This window comes from Equus caballus, chromosome 29, assembly GCF_041296265.1.
Source record: "Equus caballus isolate H_3958 breed thoroughbred chromosome 29, TB-T2T, whole genome shotgun sequence".
NCBI classification, from domain to species: Eukaryota; Metazoa; Chordata; class Mammalia; order Perissodactyla; family Equidae; genus Equus; species Equus caballus.
Window position 1 is genome coordinate 34,457,047 of NC_091712.1, and position 6,213 is coordinate 34,463,259.

Genomic DNA, 6,213 nt, shown 5'->3' on the forward strand with positions numbered 1-6,213 from the left:
TCACATGGCTAATTTGAACCCAGATCAAATCAGAGGTTTCCTGACCCCAAATTCCTGTGATTTAGAAGCAGCTGCAGACTTCATTGTTATTTTTGGAAAGGCGACATTTAATTTATTGTCTCTGTGCCTCAGTTTCTTTCCCTGGATGGTGAAGGGTTAGAACTGTCCTCAAACAGATCCCTCTGAGGATGACGGCCCTTCATTCTGAGGGCACAGCTGCCTTCCAATGCCTTCTCCGCCTCCTCCTCCGTTGCCCCTGAATGGCTTACATCTCCATCCCGCCGTGTGGCACCAGCACACAGCGAGTGCTCAGGAAACCTAGCCTGACTCTCCGGTAGGTTCGTGTCTCTTTCTGCCTTATCTTTATGATGACCCCCGCGCCCTGAAGGCTGCTAAAACTAAAGCAGAAATTCCTATCTGGCAAGCTCTGCCTCCTTCCAGCGGCTTTCACCAAACCTTTCTCTGTCCGGCCTCCTCTGAGTCCTGATTTGTATGCATTTTTGAGCCCTGATAAAATGTGCGTTTGGGGCTTTGACTAGAAAGGTGTGCTTGCAGGGCAAAAGAAGATGACAAAAAGAAAGAGCCCCCGCCCCCCCCCAAAAAAAACCCCTCAACTCTAATTCTGTTACAAATGGTCCCCGAAGCTTCACTATGCTCGCGGCCTTGACACGCAGTCCTGCGACAGCTGCTGAGTGGATGTGGTCTGGGTCTCAAGCATCCTTTCGAGATCCAGCAGGAGGAACGAGTTGGTTAATTCTGTCCGACTTCAAGGGCTTCATTGCAATTCTTTGCAGCCCCCACTCCGAGGTCTGCAGGGAAAAGGATGTTTTTAAATTGAGGACAAAACCCTGGTTCACGCAGGCTGTCGGGTCCTAGTAGCCAGTTCTCAATAGGGAAATCCAGCTTTCAATGTCAGCCTGTCCACATGGACAGCCTTCCCCACGAACATCACTGAATGCAGAGCCCGGACGACTGGTTCTCTTTGCCACAAAGCACATTGTCCCCGGCTGAATGTGAACTTGGTGACTTAGGGCGTTGTGCGTCTGCCTCTCCAGACACGGATCGCCACTCTCTCCTTCCTCAGAGGAGAGCGTCTGCGGGCCTGTGATTCGTTCAGCAAGGCTGCTATTTGATTGACCAAGAAATGGCATCCATTTGGTGTTGCAACGCATCCTCCCTGTTCAGCTGGATGGAAGCTGCTGACTTCGCTCAGGGCTTGGGGGCAGCTGGGTGCCCGGCAGGCAGTGGCCCCTTGGCTCCTGTGAAATGCTGTCAGTCGGAAGGGTCTCTGTGCCTTTGCTCTAAGAGTCTGTTGATCTGTGTCCTTCCAGACGCAGCTCTGGCTCAGCGGCAGCTTTGGGTTCTTATTTATTCATGTGTGGGTTCTCAGAGGCCTGTGCCACGGCTAAAGGCTTTATGACCTCTTAAAGTTTCGGAGCCTCTGCTTTTATGGCCACTGTTTGTTGAAGAGAACTGCTGTTTGGGGAAATGCTCGGTTTGCCTTCCGACTGGATGATGGATGAAGGACTCGATTTTCTGCTTTTACTTAGAGCTTGAACACGACCTGGGCATGTAGAAGAAATGACAGCCCCCAAACTTCCTCCCTCTTATTGCCTCTTGGATGTGTTTGGAGTAAGCCGTTGGACCACGAGGTGTGGAAAATGGAGACAGAATTGGACTATCCTTTCTGCTGGGGTTCTGAGCCAAGAGCACTTGTGCCTGGGGTCAAAAGCTTGTCATCTGCCTCATAGTCCTGAATTTGAATTGGGAGTTTTAGTAGGAACTCATGCATTTTCTCTTATAAAAAATATTTCATGGTTTTGTCTAATAAAGAGGCTTGGAAACAAGAAATACCCGCAGAACCCAAATTGAAGTGTCTAAATATCCAAACCATTTCCCTCCCGAAGGACCCGGGGCTGATTCCGAGTTTAGGATGGGATATGTTCTAGGTGAGCTCAGATGATCTTGTCATACCAGAAAGCGAGGAAGTTGTCAAAGACGCTGCCATCGGTCACATCAGAGGGACTCAGGAGCCAAACGAAGAGGCTCCCACCACTGCTGCAGGTTGGGGATCTGACGGTCTCTTAGGGAAGGAACGAGAACAGAAATGCCCCCCAGACTTAGTAATCTTCCAGTCCATTTGCTTCCCGTTCATTCCGTGGACAAAAAATCTACTCAAAAATCTCTTTTGGGCTTAGTCCTTTAGCCTGATCTTAGGTCTTTTATTTAAAGGCTTCCACTACCAACCCCCGCTTCCTCATTTTGACAGTGGCTTTCTTGAAGCCATCTGAAATGATAAGTTTGAGTGGAAAGGACATCCCTAATCTGCCTGTTGCTTCCAGACTGGATCCTCTTGTCTGGCTGAAAAGTCTCCATGGGAGGCCTTTGAGAAAGGCTCTGAGCTTGCACAGGAGACGCTGCTGTTGGGGTTCAGAAACAACTGGCTTTTCCGGTCACTTAGTCAATTTTGACCGCAGGCCACAGGCAGAGAGGCCTTGCCAGCAGAGCTGTATTCTTCCATCTTTGCCTGCAAACTTACCTGACTTCACGGCTCTCTTACAGCACCTTGCTAAATGCATCAAGGAACAGCCAAACACGTCACTAGTGTAAGTGTTTTTAAATTAGTTTTCCTAGAAACCACAGGCTCTTTAGATCCCTAGTCTGCCTTCCAAGCCATCGAAGGCAGCTGATTTGCCAAATATTTTGCCACGTAATAACATGAAATCACCTGCTTCCCAGCCTGCAATATGCTCTTTCTCACCGCCTGCCACCCAGTTGCAAAGACGATGCAGCATAATTTAGTTTTCAATATGCCAGCTCCTCCCTTCCAATACTGATTTCAGGATTAGTTAGGATACAGGACAAGATGCCGTAACAGAAGATCTCAAAAGATGGGGGCCCAAAGAAAATAAAATCTTAATTCTCTATCATATAGTTGCCCAGAAGGGGTCCAGGGACACAGGCTGCTCTGCTCCACAGGGTCATCAGGAGTCCAGGACGTCACTGTTATTGCTCTTCCGACCCCTGAGGTTGCATTCTCTGACTGCAGGTTGAATTTGAATCATTTCATCATATCTGCATTCCAGTCCCTGGGAAGGCAGAATAAGAAAGCGAGTGCAAAGAATCTCCTTATAAAGCAATCTGTAACTTGCCCAGATCACTTCTGCTCTTAGTCCATTGTGAAAATTTAGCCGCATAGTCTCACTTTGGTGCAAAGGAATCTGGGAAATGTAATTTATAACTGGAATGCCGTGTGCCCAGCTCAAATTCAAGGAGTTCTCGTACTAAAAGGAAGAAGTGGAAAATGGATACAGGGATGCAATTAACGGTCTCTGCCACACCTAGCCTGTCCTTGGGGTTAGAGCTCACCCCAGGGTATTTTCCTTAACTCTCCGCTGTCCAGAACACAGACACTTTCTGGACCTCAGAGTCCCTTCACGTGGCTCACGATTTAACTCAGATCTTTGGTTGGAGCGAAGTCTCTTCTTCTAGTTGGCCTCCCTAATCCAGAGGCCCAGCTGCCCCGAGACTGGTAATGATAGTGACCATGACAGGCAGTTATTATCTATTGAACGTCCACTTTGTAAAAGTTACTCTTTTAAGTGATTTACATGCCTTTTCCCATTTAATCTTCACAAAACCCTACCAGGCAGGTATTAAAATGGTTATTTTCTATATTAGGATACTGGGCGCAAAACTGTAATTTGGAGCACTTTCCCCGCAACCTTCTGTCTCCAGGAGTCCCCATCTTAGGTGTCTAACACAGTCTCCTAAAAGGTCATCAAGAGCTGGCCGGTGATGACATGACAAGAACACCCATGAGTATGCTGAGTAACTTTAATGAACTCGGACTTTGCTGTAGAATGAGTACGTCTTAGAGAGTAGTGATCTCCACAGTGGGGACCAGGCACCTTGGGGTGGGGTGGGGGGTCAAGAGGACTCACTGGAATTCAGGAGACAACTTTAGAAGTTTCATCCGTACTACCTATTTTTACCTTATCCTCTAAACATTTCTATTGGGTGTATGTTTTATGACATGCACACTGTAATGGGAACAGTAGTAAGTATAGTTAATTTATAAATCAAAATACAATATGGAAGCGCTAACTAGACCTTTGGAAATGATGAGGTGCGTGATCCAAAAAGCTTGGAGACCCCCGCTAGCCACAGCTTCTCCCCCAGGCCCGTGGTGGAGGATGGAGTCCAGGGATGTGAAATTCTGGGGCGAGAACATTTTGTACACAGGCCAAAGTGTGTAATTCTGCCTCACACAGCACAACAGCTGGGAAGATGTGCCATTTCAAGCCATCCCAGGCAGCACGAGCTTTCTCTCAGCCAATTACAAATCCACGCAGAGCTCAGAGAAGGTGTGAACCATTTCTCAAGGCTCTCCCGGGGCCTCCTTTCCAGCGTGCAAAATGTGCCTCCCTAGGGCGCCTTCTCACTCCTTCCATCTGTCTTTCACAAGTTTCCATCCTCAGCCTCGTGCTCTCCTTTGTAGATAAGTCAGCACGTCCCATTTGCCAGGATCCCAGACTCTTCTGCTTAGATTACCAGCAAGACCAGCAGACCCCTTTCTAGCTAATATCGATCCCCTTGGAGCCTAAGTCACTGTGCTCCATGCAACAGTGGGGATGGGTCCACTGCTGTCCCTTGTTATGGCCTGAATTGTGTCTCCCCCCAAATTCACATGCTGAAGTCTTCACCCCCAGTACCTCAGAATGTGACCTTATTTGGAGGGAAGGTCTTTACAGACGTAACTAAGTTAAAGTGAGGTCACTGGGTGGGCCCTAATGCAGTCTGACTGGTGTCCTTATAAAAGGGGAAATTTGGATGTGGACACGCACACAGGGAGAAAGCCACGTCCACACGCAGGCAGAGACCTTCAAGCCCAGGAACACCTGAGATTGCCGGCAAGCCACCAGACTGTGGGGGAGGCCTGGGGATAGCTTCTCCCCACCCCGTCAGAAGGAACCAGCCCTGCCCTCCCCTGGGTCTCGGCCTTTGGCCTCCAGGATGAGGAGACAGTAAGTCCTCATTGTTCACACTGCTTCACTTCCTGTCACAGCAGCCTTGGCAAACGACTACGCCCTGCTCTGAGAAATCCCCCTCCAGATTCAGTTCAGTCCCATCTCAGTGAGAGAGTGGGGGCGCCTATCTGCCCGTCTGCAGAGGGCGTCCCAGTCCTTCTGTTTGCGGTTGTCCCGGTGGTGGAATGGCCCCTGGGAGGCGAGTCCGTGGAGGCAGCCGTGCCCTCTGTTCTCCGGCCCTTCCTGAGGAAGGCTCATGCTCGCCTCCCTCCAGACCCTCCTCCACTCCCGTTCATGCTTAATCGCCACCGGGGCTTTCTCTCTCCTTCCTCCAGGCCTCCTAGCAGTAGCTGGGGTTTGTCTCTTGTCACCAGTGACTGGCCTAGTCACAGAAGAACTGCCTTGCCTGGGGTGTAGTGGACAGTCTGTCCCAAATCCACAGTGAGGACTTACTGCTCCTGATTTATGAAGATATTCAGAACATAAAGAGTCACACAGGGGCCAGCCTGGTGGCATAGCAGTTAAATTCACAAGCTCCCTCTGCAGCCTGGGGTTTGGGAGCCCAGATCCTGGGCATGGACCTATGCACCGCTTATCAAGCCATGCTGTAGCTGTGTCCCACAAATAAAATAGAGGACGATGTGGACCGATGTTAGCTCGGGGCCAATCTTCCTCAGTAAAAAGAGGTGGCTTGGCAGCAGATGTTAGCTCAGGGCTAATCTTCCTCAAAAACAAAAAAAAAGAGACACATAAAAATATTGAGTTAGTCATTTTATAGTCTGCATTAAAAAAAGTGGAATAATACAAAACCAGGACTGCCTCAATAACTGAGGCTGCAGGACCCCTGACCTGCATAGACGGGCTGTCCTCAGTCTTTCTCTCTGCATTTCTTCAGGGAGCCCCCCCTTCCTCAGGGTAGGGTCAACAAATATGTCACATAGAATCTTCCAGATTCAAGATTCTCAACTCCTCCAATTATTCCTCATGGGTCGTATTTCTAAATTCTCTGAGACTTTCATTTTCTCTGCTCTGAAGCCTCTCTTTTTCCTCTCTATCTGCTACCACAGAATTCCAGCACTCTGATAATGAAAGGTCTTAGCAATCACGTCTGTCCCCTGTTAGAGAGGCAGCCCAGTGGTGGTGACGGAGAAATGTCAAGAGTCCAGCCCATTATCCCAGAGCA